This window comes from Salvelinus fontinalis, chromosome 17 (genome assembly GCF_029448725.1).
Source record: "Salvelinus fontinalis isolate EN_2023a chromosome 17, ASM2944872v1, whole genome shotgun sequence".
NCBI classification, from domain to species: Eukaryota; Metazoa; Chordata; class Actinopteri; order Salmoniformes; family Salmonidae; genus Salvelinus; species Salvelinus fontinalis.
The window spans coordinates 41527485-41543292 of NC_074681.1; the positions used below are offsets into that span (position 1 = coordinate 41527485).

A 15808-nucleotide genomic window follows, 5' to 3' on the forward strand; every position below is an offset into this window, starting at 1 on the left:
GAACTGCCTGTCTGCCATGAGCCTGCAAAGCTGCCCGTCTGCCATGAGCCTACAGAGCCTTCCGTCAGACAGGAGCAGCCAGAGCCTTCCGCCAGACAGGAGCAGTCTGAGCCATCCGTCTCCCCAGCGCCGTCTGAGCCATCCGTCTCCCCAGCGCCGTCTGAGCCATCCGTCTGTCCCGAGCCATTAAAGCCGCCCGTCTGTCCCGAGCCGTCAGAGCCGATAGTCAGTCAGGAGCCGCTAGAGCCAGTCGTCAGTCAGGATCTGCCAGAGCCGCCAACCAGACAGGATCTGCCAGAGCCGCCAATCAGACAGGATCTGCCAGAGCCGCCAACCAGACAGGATCTGCCAGAGCCACCAACCAGACAGGATCTGCCAGAGCCGCCAACCAGACAGGATCTGCCAGAGCCGCCAACCAGACAGGATCTGCCAGAGCCGTCAGCCAGCCATGAGCGTCCAGAGCCGTCAGCCAGCCATGAGCGTCCAGAGCCGTCAGCCAGCCATGAGCGTCCAGAGCCGTCAGCCAGCCATGAGCGTCCAGAGCCGTCAGCCAGCCATGAGCGTCCAGAGCCGTCAGCCAGCCATGAGCGTCCAGAGCCTTCAGCCAGCCATGAGCGTCCAGAGCCGTCAGTCAGCCATGAGCGTCCAGAGCCGTCAGTCAGCCATGAGCGTCCAGAGCCGTCAGCCAGTCATGAGCGTCCAGAGCCGTCAGCCAGCCATGAGCGCAGGGGCGAAAATCTGAGATCAACCTTGGAGGGGACAATTACATTACATTTTCTCAAGAGCAATTCCTGAGGGGGACACCAAAAGTAGTGCTGTAACACATAGCATACGTTGTTAAATGTATATTGAGGAACCATAATTCCTACAACTGGATAATTGATAGGTACAGTAGTTAACTGAAGGGTTTTCCCAACTTGTTCAAATGTTTAAATCATTATAATTCTACTACTAATAATAGTTATAGCAGTGCTCCTTACCAGTCCAGTATGTATGCAGGTATTCGTACTTACAACCAGCAATATCAAGAAAGGTCAGTAGGTGACAATGGTACTGTACACTGTATGGGTGTAGTTTTCATAAATACAATGAACATGGTGTGATCACATCTAAAAGAATCTCCATTGAGAACCATCACAAAGTTGGTCTCCGTATTGAATTGACCTTTTAATTTGACTTTTTCTGATACATTTATATAGTCATTAAATATGTCCACCTGGCCTGAGTCTACAATATCTTTGCAAGAACAAAAAGCTTAAAATAAGTACAGTTCTAAAAGCAAAATAACTACTTCAATGAAAAACCCAAATAAATCAAACAAAATATCCTTCAGTGTCTCAACTCTTCAAACAGCAGCTATGGACAAGTATGTCGCACAAAGTATGCCATTTTAAATAAAATAACATGAAATAAATCATTTGTAAGTGTACTGAAAACTACTAAACAAAAGAACAACTATCAATTACACCATGGGTTCTCAAACAGGGGTCCATGGACTAATTGCAAGGGGTCCGTGAAATAAAAAAGTGTAATGAATGTAGTCAGTACCACAAGGTTTCCAGTAAGTTTACATATAATATAGAGGGGGTGGAGGTCCCTGAGGACCGCTCAAAACTTTGCCTGCCTTGCCTCAAAATATGCAGGGGTTCCAGTACCCCAAAAAGGTTGAGAACCACTGCTATACACACTACTGAACAAAAGAACCGAGCATATGTTTGCGGGTTTCCTCAACAACACATCAGTTGGCACTTTCGCAATGCCCTCGCCTGTTGTCTCCGACACCCTGTATAGCCCAATAAACTCCTTGTGAGGGACAAGGTCATGGTCAACATAACGCAGACAGACATTCTCCTGTTCAGCACCAGAGACATCTTGAGTACCATCAACAATTAATGAAAATTGTACAATCGGAAGAGACCTAATCTCAGCTGCAATGCCTCGAATGACTATTGGCCATGATGTTCAGAATTTCATTCTGTGCTTTTGGGCCTGTGTACATTGTGGTACGCTCTGTTAACCACTTCAGTAAAATGGGATCATCCTCTTCTGCCCTAAGTTTCAAAATCTGGTATAAATTCCCACTGTCATCCGTGTGGCCTCTAAAGGCTTGTCCCTGTCTTACTACATGCCGCACCGAACTAACAATTTTCATCAAGCAATGCCTTGCGTCATCCTGCTGTTTACCCCACGCGCTGGACATAACTGGACACTGATTGGATTTAGCTGGTGTGCTGTTACAATTACAAAGTGGCGGTGGGTTTGGCAATTTTGATGTGCTGTGAATTTTTCAATGCCTTTTCTCCAGTTCCTAAATCCTGCACTAATGAAGGCAGCATCAGCTCTTTGGCCAAAAGATGGCTGGCTTGAAAACCCTTGGCTACAGTGAAAACACAACACTCCTTTTATTGATGGATTATAATGTAGCCAGGGGAAATCGCGAAACCATCTCTCTTGAAACTCAACACTCTGTTGGCAAGAGTTTGCGGTTCTATAAATTGTGGGTGTGGCTGATATGGTTTTGTGCCATCACTGTGGTAACTGGACAATGCTGTGCCACTGTCCCCTATACTGGTGCTGCTGGCAACAAGGGTGACACTTGGTCCTGCCGTGGCTGTGACACTGTCCTCTGAAGTCTCTCTCCCTGGCTCTTTCCCTTTCACCACCCTAACTGACTCAGTCTGTCTCCTAGAAAATAAATAAGGTGTTTGCCGTACTCCTAACTACCGGTACCCAAAACTACACAATTAATCACAACAGCAATACCATTGCCGTAAACAAATCTTAGTTTAGTCACCAGTTTAAATTGAGAGTGGGGGTATCCATGGCATTTTCCAATTATGTCCCTATTTTACAAGTCAAAAAAATGGAGAACCTTTCATAATGTTGCCAAACAAAGACTCAACAAACTTACCTGAGACTCCCTGTCTGCCAATCTGTCCCTGCATATCTGTCCCCAACTCTGCTGTCTGTGTGCCATCTGTTGCCTGCTCTGCCTAATGACATCATTGTGAAACATTCTATTAGCATTTCACTTCTTTCTTATGAACATTTTATCAACTAGTCTTTGAGATATTAGGATACTAGAGTTCTTACTATGCGTTTTGGTGTACTGACAAATACTCTGATGTCCGTCTTATTACTTTTTTCTGCCATTTTTCTACCTGGCTGGCTGGCTGGCCTAGCTGCACACACACACATTTACACAACACATGCTGCAACCTTTTGTAATTTAAATAGTTTGTTTCATATTGGCTGGCTTCCAAAAATAGCTGAATTTGTAAAGCTAGCGAGCACCAATTCCGTTTCTGTGTGTTTGCTATAATCTTTGCTACCTGGTTAAATAAAGGTGAAATAAAATAAAATAAAAAAAGTTCACTAGCGACAATTTATCTTTTGCAACGAGACCATTATATATATTTAAGACAATGGTAGAAGAGAGTGTAGTTCTGTTCTGTTCAGTTTGGACTTCAGTTTATTGCTAACCTTATCACAGGGACGTCGAAGCACTACAGCTGCATGCTGATCTTGGAATAAACTGACGATAGCAAAGATTCCATCTTTGACGACGCCACATAAATGGAATAGGTACTAGCTAGCTTGATAGTTAATGTTTGCTTTAGTTTGCGCGCTAGCTCTGCAAATTCCCCTAGTGTGTGAACCCTGCCAACATAAAAATAAATAAATAACATTGCTATGGACCTGCTATGGATTGACTGGATTAACCTCACGTCAGTTACGTACATGTCCCTTTCGGACAGTAGATACGAACTCTCTATTACCTTGCCAGCTAAAGAACTGGCAGTGGATCAAACCATTGTGAGGCAAAGGGCGGGGGGGGGGTCGCAATCTTTTGAAATTTAAATGCGCTATTAAGTGTCTATAATCAGCACAAGTGCTTTCATTACGTATTATTAATATTATTGAAATTACATAGTTATGTTTACAGTGATATATTGGGGGGGACAAATCATATTTTTCCCAAGATGGGGGGGTCGTGTCCCCCCGTCCCCCCTGGGATTTCCGCCTATGCATGAGCGTCCAGAGCTGTCTCTCAGTCCGGAGCTGCCTTTCAGTCCGGAGTTGCCCCTCTATCCTGAGCTACCTCTCTATCCTGAGTTACCTCGCTATCCTGAGCTATCCCTCTGTCCTGAGCTATCCCTCTGTCCCGGTGCTGCCCCTGGTGTCGATGTTACCAAAAGGATTTAGTGGGGGTAAGATGAGGGTGGTCATTCATAGGGGGAAATGGAAGTTGGGATTGACTATGGTGGGGTGGGGACCTCGCCCGGAGCCTGAGCCACCACCGTGGTCAGATGCCCACCCAGACCCTCCCCTAGACTTTGTGCTGGTGCGCCCGGAGTTCGCACCTTATGGGGGGGGTTATGTCACGTTCCTGACCTATTTCTGTTAGTTTGTTGTATGTGCTAGTTGGTCAGGACGTGAGTTTGGGTGGGCATTCTATGTTTTCTGTTTCTATGTTGGTTTATGGGTTGCCTGGTATGGCTCTTAATTAGAGGCAGGTGTTTGGCGTTCCTCTAATTAAGAGTCATATTTAGGTAGGTTGTCTCAGTGTTCGTTGTGGGTGGTTGTCTCCTGTGTCAGTGTTTGTCGCACCATACGGGACTGTTTCGGTTTGTTTGTTCATCGTCATTTTATGTGTAGGCTAATTTCACTGTTCGTGCGTTCTCGTGTGTTATGTGAGTCCGTCGTCCAGATCTGTCTACACCGTTTGTTATTTTGTTAGTTTATCCAAGTGTATTTCGTTTCGTGTTTTTTCCAGTCTTGTTTAATAAATATGTCTTCAACATCCGCTGCATCTTGGTTCAATCCCTGCTCATCCTCTTCTGATGAAGAGGAAGAGGACAACCGTTACAGAAATGGAGGAGCAATTTCTGCATATTGCACCTTTAAAATACTGTAGAATGAATGTGACTTATCCCCTACAAATATCACCAGGTGATGGGATTGCTCCCCTCTCCAGCATGGCCACATGGTAAGTAGTCTGTTTACAAACAATTTGGAGAAAATGAGTGAGCAATTTGGTAAATAATCATGTATTTTTTTGTCACTACCGAACATCTATATGCAAAGTAAGGTTTTGTGACTAAAATAGATGTTTGCTTGGATGTGCATATGTCCAAAACAAATATATTTAGCTATGGGGATTCTTTAAAGTCCAAAATTGTCCAAACCCAAAACGGTCACAACCGACACAATTGACACCATAGAGATATCTAGCGGTCTCATCTTTGTATCTGTGCTATAATGGTCTGTGACAGCACGGGCAGCAGCATTGAGGATATCTCTATTATAAAGTTGCATGAGCCATGCTCTATCAACTGTGCTACAGAGAACCACCATGTGGGTAGTGGACAAGTGCTCACTTCAGTGTAATGTACTGAGATGAATAGCCATAAGGAGGGCTCTAACCGGTGGGACAGTAATTGAAAGGTTGCTTGTTCAAATCCCCAACACGGCAAGGTGGAAAAATCTGCCGTTTTGCCCTTGAGCAAGACAGTCAACCACCACAACAACTGCTCCCCAGGTGCCGGTGGACGTTGGTTAAGGTAGCCCCTCGGACCTCTCTGAATCAGAGGGTTTTGGGTTAAATAACGAATCCAAATTTAGGTTAAATGCATTCAGTTGTGCAACTAACTAGATATCAAAATCAAATCAAATTGTATTTTTCACGGGCCAAATACAACCGGTGTAGACCTTACAGTGAAATGCTTACTTACAAGCCCTGTTGAGGATGGGGGCGCTGTTGTCACTATTTATGCTAATCGTGTAATTTTTGAAACGGCTTCCCACAAAATTCTTGATCGTACAATATGCATATTATTATTATTATTGGATAGAAAACAGTCTATAGTTTCTATAGGAGTTGAAATTTTGTCTCTAAGTGGAACAGAACCCATTCTACAGCAATTTCCCTGACATGGAGTCAGATTTCAGAAATTTTGGCCCCTGATCTGGAGTCAGTTAAAAGGCCACTGTTATTGCTATGAGTATACGGACACTGCTTACGTCTTCCCCTGGATGCCTTTACGTGATGACGATTTGAATGGGGTCGATTGCGCGTTCACAGGCACTATAAATTAAAAAACCCTGTAGCTAGCAACTCTTTTATTGGTGCGTCACGCGCGTGGAGGACACCGACCCGCACCTGTTCCAAGCATTAGTGTTGGGAGTAATCTTTCTCCGGTCATGTTAAGACTCGTTATAGGAGTTAAAAACATCATAAGGTAGTTAATTTAAAGCGTTTTATAGCAATTTATATCCGTTTAGTGCGATTTTGGGACATTTATTTCTGAAACGCTGTGAATCGCCGGGCACGCTTCCAGTTCATGCTGAACGCAGTTGGCATTTCCACATGGCAAGAGGACAGCTTTCCACCAAAAGACGATTAGACCCAAGAAAGGATCCTTTGCCCAAGATACTGATGGAAGAACAGCTCAAAGTAGGACATTTTTATTATGATAAATCGTGTTTCTGTCGAAAAATGTTAGTGGCTTAGGACGCCATGTTTTTTGACGTAGCTTCGCTTGGCGCAAACTGTATTGAAAAGTAAGGATAATTTAAAAAATGTAATTCCGCGATTGTATTAAGAATTAAATTGTCTATCAATCGATGTCCACCCTATATTTTTTAGTCACGTTTATGAGTATTTATGTATAAGAGTAGATCACTGTCTAATATGGCGCACGGACATTTTCTCACCAGCTGGGCTACTTTCCCCATTGTCTAACCATGATTTTGGTGGCTAAATATGCACATTTTCGAACAAACTGTATATGCATGTTGTAATGTGATGTTACAGGGGTGTCATCTGAAGAATTCTGAGAAGGTTAGTGAAAAAAATAATATATTTTGGCGATGTTGACGTTATCGCTCACTTTGGCTAGAATTAATGCTGGGGTAATGTTTGCACCTGTGCTATGCTAATATAACGATTTATTGTGTTTTCGCTGTAAGACACTTAGAAAATCTGAAATATTGTCTGTATTCACAGGATCTGTGTCTTTCGATTAGTGTATGCTGTGTATTTTTACGAAATGTTTGATGATTAGTAAGTAGGTAAACACGTTGCTCTATGTAGTTATTCTAGTCCATTTGTGACGGTGGGTGCAATTGTAACCTATGCCATCTACCTGAAATATGCACATTTTTCTAACAAAACCTATCCCATACCATAAATATGTTATCAGACTGTCATCTGATGAGTTTTTTTCTTGGTTAGGGGCTATAAATATCTTAGTTTAGCCGAATTGGTGATAGCTACTGGTGTTGGTGGACAAATAAAAGATGGTGGATTATGCTAATGTGTTTTTAGGTAATAGATGTACATCTTTACATATTGTGTCTTCCCTGTAAAACATTTTAAAAATCGGACATGTTGGCTGGATTCACAAGATCTGTGTCTTTCATTAGCTGTATTGGACTTTAATGTGTGAAAGTTAAATATTTAAAAATAATATTTTTTTTGAATTTCGCGGCTCTGCCTTTTCAGTGGGGGTGGGGGGGGGAGTGCCGCTAGCGGCACCCTCATCCTAGACAGGTTAACCAACAATGCAGTTAAGAAAATACCTAAAAATAGTAAGAAATAAAAGTAACAAATAATTAAAGAGCATCAGTAAAATAACAATAGACCCATGGACTATAAATTTGGTCTTTAACTTGTCATGGGGGAATCTCCATTGCTTACTTCTCGTGTCCTTTCTCCTCGCCTCCTCCTCAAAACCCATTGGATGGGAAAGCAAGAGGTTCTCTCCCCTGACCTCCAATGTGTTTTGAGAAGGAAGCGAGGAGAGGCGTGAGGAATATGCAATTGAGATTTTTCCATGGTTTCAACACACTGGGTCTGGATCTTGGGGCCAATGTCCTCGTATGAATCTTGGTCTTGGCTCCTGGATATTACCATAGTCTTTGGTATACAAACCATAGGCAACCCAATTTGAAGAAGACAATGCGCTCTGATCATTGACTGATCACTCCCAACCCATAGGAATCCCCACTTAATCGACTACTTTAGTGGTTAGAGCGTTGGGCCAGTAACCGAAAGGTTGCTGGATTGAATCCCCGATATGAAAAGGGTAAAAATATGTCGTTCTCCCCCTGAGCAAGGCAGTTAACCCACTGTTCCCCGAGCGCTGAAGACGTGGATGTCGATTATGGCCCCCCACACACACATCTCTGATTCAAGTTATATTCAAAACAAGTTAGATCCATCAACAGTCCTCCATTTATCTCTACGATTGACACTTGTTAAGCACGTTATTTTGCCAAAATAAAGAGAGGTATTGTGATAATTTATACATCTAACCACATAATTAATTAGATGCATACATAATTCAATCAATCAACAAGTTTTAGATTCATACAATCAACATTGACCATTTTACAAAGACTATATTTCTCTAAATTCAATTTAAAGATTTTGAAAATCTGGTTAAAAATCTTTTTTTTTACTGTTTTGTTAATTTGGTATGCAAATACAATTTCTACAATTAATCTGTAATCAAAATGTGCATGGTTCTCCCTTTATTGCAACTTTTTCACTATGTTTCGGTAGTGACAAATTTAGTGGGGTGGTAAAGGAACTCAGATAACTATTTCAAATTTGCAATATTTGCTCCCAAGACTAAGGCACTGCATCTCAGTGCTAGAGGCCTCACTACAGACACCCTGGTTCGAATCCAGGCTGTATCACAACCAGCCGTGATTGGGAGTACCATAGGGTGGCGCACAATTGGCCCAGCGTTGTCCGGGTTTGGCCGGTGTAGGCCGTCATTGTAAATAAGAATTGGCCCAGCGTTGTCCGGGTTTGGCCGGTGTAGGCCGTCATTGTAAATAAGAATTGGCCCAGCGTTGTCCGGGTTTGGCCGGTGTAGGCTGTCATTGTAAATAAGAATTTGCCCAGCGTTGTCCGGGTTTGGCCGGTGTAGGCCGTCATTGTAAATAAGAATTTGTTCTTAAAAACTTCTTGCGGATCAGTGGAACGCTAGTGTCCCATTTCGACAACTTCCGGTGAAATTGCAGAGCGCCAAATTTAAATTAAATGACTATAAATATTCAACTTTCGTTAAATCACAAATGCAATACATCAAAATAAAACTTAACTTGTTGTTAATCCAGCCGCCGTGTCAGATTTCAAAAAGGCTTTATGGCGAAAGCAAACCATGCGATTATCTGAGGACAGCGCCCAGCACACAAATGAATAACAAATCATTTTCAACCAGGGAGTTTGCGACACGAAAGTCAAAAATAGTGATATAATACATACGCCTTACCTTTGAAGATCTTCTTCTGTTGGCACTCCAAAAGGTCCCAGTTACATCAAAAATGGTCCATTTGTTCGATAATGTCCTAATTTATATCCATAGACACTCAGTTTTTAAAATGCATACAAAATGAATCCCAAACGTTACCAATAAACTTATCCAAACAAGTCAATCAACGTCTATAATCAAACATTAGGTACCGTAATAAGCAAATAAACAATACAATTTAAGACGGAGAATCGTTATTGTCTTTACCAGAGAAAAATACCAAAGAAAGCGCTCTCATTCACACGCTTGGAAACAAAAATGGGAGCCACCTAGAAAACTACAATTTCTGGATAATTTTTCCAAAAACCAGCCTGAAACTCTTTCTAAAGACTGTTGACATCTAGTGGAAGCCCTAGGAACTGCAATCGGGCAGCCATTGAAATCAGTGGTAGGATGATTTTTTTTTGGGAGGGGAATGGTTTGTCCTCGGGGTTTCGCCTGCCATTTCAGTTCTGTTATACTCACAGACATTATTTAAACAGTTTTAGAAACTTTAGAGTGTTTTCTATCCAAATCTACCATGCTTATGCAGTAGAGTAGCAGGCAGTTTACTTTGGGCACGCTTTATCCGGACGTCAAAATACCGCCCCCATCCCAAAGAAGTTTTATCTGACTTGCCTAGTTAAACAAAGGTTAAATTTAAGTGTGTGAGTAAAATATATATATATATATATACACAGTTGAAGTCGGAATTTTACATACACCTTAGCCAAATACATTTAAACTCAGTTTCACAATTCCTGACATTTAATCCTAGTAAAAATTCCCTGTTTTAGGTCAGTTAGGATCACCACTTTTTTTAAAGAATGTTAAATGTCCGAATAATAGTAGAGAGAATGATTTTTCAGCTTTTATTTCTTTCATCACATTCCCAGTGGGTCAGAAGTTTACATACACTCAATTAGTATTTGGTAGCACTCCCTTTAAATTGTTTAACTTGGGTCAAATGTTTCAGGTAGCCTTCCACAATCTTCCCACAATAAGTTGGGTGAATTTTGGCCCATTCCTCCTGACAGAGCTGGTGTAACTGAATCAGGTTTGTAGGACTCTTGCTCGCACACGCTTTCTCAGTTCTGCCCACAGATTTTCTATAGGATTGAGGTCAGGGCTTTGTGATGGGCACTACAATACCTTGACTTTTGTTGCCATTTTGCCACAACTTTGGAAGTATGCTTGGGGTCATTGTTCATTTGGAAGACCCATTTGCGACCAAGCTTTAACTCCTGACTGATGTCTTGAGATGTTGCTTCAATATATCCACATAATTTTCCTTCTTCATCATGATGCCATCTATTTTGTGAAGTGCACCAGGCCCTCCTGCAGCAAAGCACCCCCACAACATGATGCTGCCACTCCTGTGCTTCACCGTTGAGATGGTGTTCTTCGGCTTGCAAGCCTCCCCCTTTTTTCTCCAAACATAACGATGGTCATTATGGCCAAACAGTTATATTTTTGTTTCATCAGACCAGAGGACATTTCTCCAAAAAGTGTGATCTTTGTCCCCATGTGCAGTTGCAAACCGTAGTCTGGCTTTTTTATGGCGGTTTTGGAGCAGTGGCTTCTTCCTTGCTGAGCGGCATTTCAGGTTATGTCGATATAGGACTTGTTTTAGTGTGGATATAGATACTTTTGTACCTGTTTCCTCCAGCACTTTTCGCACCAAAGTACATTCATTTCTAGGAGACAGAACGCGTCTCCTTCCTGAGCGGTATGACGGCTGCATGGTCCCATGGTGTTTATACTTGCATACTATTGTTTGTACAGATGAACATGGTACCTTCAGGCATTTGGAAATTGCTCCCAAGGATGAACCAGACTTGTCTATAATTTCTTTCTGAGGTCTTGGCTAATTTCTTTTGATTTTCCCATGAGGTCAAGCAAAGACTCCTGTGTGGCGCAGTGGTCTAGGGCACTGCATCGCAGAGCTAGCTGTGCCACCAGAGACTCTGGGTTTGCGCCCAGGCTCTGTTGGGTTGGATGCGCGTTGTGTTAAGAAGCAGTGCGGCTGTTTGGGTTGTGTTTCGGAGGACGCATGGCTTTCGACCTTCGTCTCTCCCGAGCCCGTACGGGAGTTGTAGCGATGAGACAAGATAGTAACTACTAACAAATTGGATACCATGAAAAAAGGGGGTAAAAAAAAAGCAAAGAGGCACTGAGTTTGAAGGTAGGCCTTGAAATACATCTGCAGGTACACCTCCAATTATGTCAATTAGCCCATCAGAAGCTTCTAAAGCCATGACATAATTTTCTGGAATTTTCCAAGCTGTTTAAAGGCACAGTCAAATTACTGTATGTAAACTTCTGGCCCACTGGAATTGTGATACAGTGAATTACAAGCTAAATAATCTGTCTGTAAGCAATTGTAAAAATTATTTGTGTCATGCACAAAGTAGATGTCCTAACCGACTTGCCAAACCTATAGTTTGTTAACAAGACATTTGTGGAGTGGTTGAAAAACAAGTTTTAATGACTCCAACCTAAGCGTATGTAAACTTCCGACTTCGACTGTGTGTGTATATATATGTGTGTGTATGTAATATATGTAGCTCCCTCCAGTAACCACGAGCACAACCATTCCTTGATTTTAACTGGCGGCTTTATTCTGTAGATTTAGTCAGAATTATCACCTTCCGTGAGAACTATAAAGTAAATGAAAAATACAGTTAAGCATACTCTTACAACCTTATCTTACGAGTGACTTATTAGCTTGGTATAACTCTGAAGTGCTTACATACATAAACAGTTTAGCCGGCGCTATAACAGTATTAGATTAAACACATGAATAAAGGAAAAATACCTCATTGGCTGCTTATTACAGAAGGGAGGAAATCAAACTTCACACTTATTATTCCTGGCATGAATTCACGCTTCATCCTTAATTATTATAACGTTATTATAACATCCTAACATATACGCTTCAAACTTTATGAACTACACCCGATGACATGAAAACTTAGCTAACACAGCACGGGATTGCCTTCCCTCCAAAATTGTGTTGCTACAATAAGAATCCCCGTTACAACAGTTATTAGCTACGTAGTTCCGCTTGTCTTATCATTTCCCCGCACAGCGGACACGTAAACAATTCAAACACAAAACAACGACATAACCTGTAAGTCTAACTGTCAGTTACACAATTCAAACACAAAACAACGACAACCTGTAAGTCTAACTGTCAGTTACAATATATATTTACCTGACATATGTTGGAAGACGTGTGCTGAAAGTTTTGGGAAAATAGGATACAAATTATTTTTATTTTTTTTATTCCCCAATTTGTATCACTTCTGTAAAATGACCCATATACGATATTCTGAGAACATGGTAACCACATTCTGGCTAAGTTCTGTTTGACATTAAGGGAATGTTCTCCTAAATCTAATGCCAGAACATGCTAAATAGGTTCTCAGGAGGCTTTCGCTAACATACATAGAATGTTCCCCTAACTAATGGAAAACTGGACACAAACATCAGGGGAACATTACGGGTAACATTACAAAAACGTTCGCTCTCCCTAGAATTGTTAGCTGGGGAGAGAGAGATTGAAAAAAAAAACATATCTAAAGGCAAGGCACATGCAACACGAGAGGCAAACTTTTACTCCCTAAGCTGGGGGGAGACCAGACCCAGGGTTTGAGACACCAAGGCAGCTTCCTCCCACAAAAAGCCTGGAGTGGATTTCTGGGAGGATGGATCACTGGACTGGAGTGGTTGGAGAGTCGTGGTTGACTATAACTGACATTTGACCTGGAGAGGAACTTTTCTTTGACACAAAAGCATGTGAGCCCCAGATCAGTCATACTTGGGGCTAGGAGTTTTCCTTGGACCAAGTGACCTGATCAAGAAGAAAGATGTATAGTTATTGCCAATAATGTATGCGCCTAGTTATAGCCTATCTGGCCAAGAGTTTTTCCTATTCAAGTAACATGGTCAGGGGACAACTACTTGTCCTCATCATACAGTGCTGTATCCCTCACTGTGAATGCAGTACCTTCCGGAAAGGCTGCTCTGCCTTTGAACATTGTTTCTGTGGGAAACCCTGATCTCCACTTTGAAGGAATCACATATGGAACGGATTGGACCCATATGCTTCGCACAATGGGACAAACCAGTGTGTGTTTCAGCAATTTGCGTCAATAACTTGGGTAAAAGCACATCAAAGCGCGTTGACATCACAATGACGTCACCCTCGCGAAACCTATGAACTTGTGTTCAGTCAAAATGAGCAACCATGAAATCTGAGTTCCTCCTCAAAAAACCCTAGTAGCAGAAGGCGAGTTACTGCAGAGGCACCTATTTTCTCTCAACAACTTTTATGAATACTCTGGATTATATCCATGTATAACAGGGTTGGTTAGGTGAATTATGCTTGAGTGATGAATAATTTTGCCTGAGACCTGAAGACTTATGTTAGCTCCTCAAGCGAATGCTTTAGTTAAGAGGGGTAACAGTCTTGTGGCACGCAAGGAGAGCCGGGTTCGAATCCTGGTCCGTCACACACAGGTGATGTAGTGGTGGACCTGAAAGTGACACTGAGTGACACAGCTTCATCAAAGGTGATGAACAACCTTGAATATGAGGTGAAGACTTATGTTCGCTCCCCAAGTTAATGCTAAGTCTTGTGGCACGCAGGAAACGGTGGAGGTCCATCAAAGGGCAGCCTTCATAAAGGGGTGTGCTGCTGAAATCCGGCACCACAAAGCAGCTGCCTGGCCCGAGCCATCGGGGTGCGAGACGTGCCAAGAAGGTGGAACCACATCCTGCCTTTTCCCTCCATGGAGGATGTATAAAGGGACATTAGAGGGTTTCATAGTGCAGTCAGTGCGCCAACATCAAAGACCACTAACTGAATCATTAAAACCGGCTGTAATGTGATTCCCTTCATAGGAGAAATAAATGGTGCTTGGTTCATTCTGTTCAAACACACACAAGTTATTAGGGAGGTGTTCCTGAACACGTCACCTGACCAGGACAAACTCTGGTAAGCTAATTACATAGGGCCCAAAGTATTTCTGAGTCAGGTCATGTGGTTAGGAAAAACTTCTGTCCCTAAGGTATGTTTGGATGAACCAAAAAGTTGCCAACAGGCTTGTCTTGTTTAAAAAAAAAAAAGTGCTGCACAATCTAGTGTCGTGAGTTGTGACAATACTGTATGTGCATTGAGGTTTCGAAACATACGATGTCCTACTTGCTGTAGTGTTTCAACTCAACCGAGACACATCAAGAATCGATAGGGCCCTAGTCCCTAGTTGATTATAAATGCACCGCTATATAGGTCAGGAGACATTTCACAATGTCACCAGTCAACGGTGGCGGGGGTGATGAATTTCTCAGGTCGGAAAGTGAACTCAAGAGAGACAGATCGCAACATACTTTTCCAGACAACAGGCCTTTTTTTCAGGCAGACGGAGGTCTTCCTTTATTCGCAGCCAGACGTTGTTGGTCTTAATGCTTCAGCCATATGCTGGGAGCCTGGGAGGAAAACAGGCCTCAGTGTGGACTTAGCCTTCCGTCCTCTCTCTCACTCTCTTTCCCTCTCCTTCGCTCTCTGTTGGCTCTCTCAGTCCTCTCTCCATCTCTCTGTCGTCTCTCTCCTCTCTCTGTCCTCTCCATCCCTCTCTCTCGTTTCCTCTCTCCAGCCCACAAACCAGCCTCTGTCAGAGGCCCATCAGCGGCACCCACTAAGGCATGCCTGGGTATCCGCCCCCCCCACACCCCACCTCCGTCCACCCATCCACCTCACACTGCCCCTTTCTCTCTCCTCAACCCCCCCTCTCCACCCCTACTTCATGCCTGGATGAAGACCAGTGCTGACATGACATAACACTATACATTAGAACAAACTGAGCGAAGCAAGCTAATTGGAACGCTGGCTAGGCACAGTAATCCTATGAATCAGTTACTATATATGTCATTTTATGGCCCATGCTACAGTATGTACTAGTTCATTTACAGGAAAGTGCAGCAGCTACGGGCCAAAACTCCGTTCCCTTTCTGTCGGTCAACTCGGTTAAACACAGCTATTGCAGAGTTCGTGCGCTAGAGCCCTCTACTGAAGAACATTGGCCTTGTCAGGCGTCATTCTAATGAACACCGTGCCTCACCGGAAGACACATTCCTTCAATTCTTCCGCTCTTGATCTCAAGCTGAGCTATGCAAATCCTTCACATTTCTTAAAAATGAACATTAGAACGCATCATTTATCAGGCTCTACTCCAACGTAACTGTCCCACTTATAAGGAGGGTGTTCTCATCCTTCTGGACTTAGTGTCTTAAAGTTTGGTAACTAGTTTCTTGAAGTTCCCTACCAATTTTGTTAGTTATTCTTCTGCTTGTTTAGCCTCGCCAACTGGTTGTGAGTAAGATGAATGGCACAAACGAGTCGAAGGTGGCTGTTAACCCCTTACACACGTGAAAATGGGCCTATATGAAATGTATGGCCAAATTGAAATGCTTCTAAACAGAAGAACTATAAAAAGTAT

General features: G+C 42.7%; 1 protein-coding gene and 1 long non-coding RNA gene across 2 annotated transcripts in view; both read right to left on the reverse strand.

The window, feature by feature from the left end:
* Positions 1 to 15808, reverse strand: part of LOC129814410 (cAMP-specific 3',5'-cyclic phosphodiesterase 4B-like) — a 144408-nt gene that overhangs the window by 22533 nt on the left and 106067 nt on the right. The window lies entirely within an intron of this gene.
* On the reverse strand, positions 11905 to 14969 carry LOC129814411 (uncharacterized). The gene is made up of 2 exons (XR_008753254.1): positions 12124 to 14969; positions 11905 to 11965 (listed from the first exon to the last, which is right to left on the reverse strand). It is a non-coding gene; the product is annotated as an uncharacterized LOC129814411 (long non-coding RNA).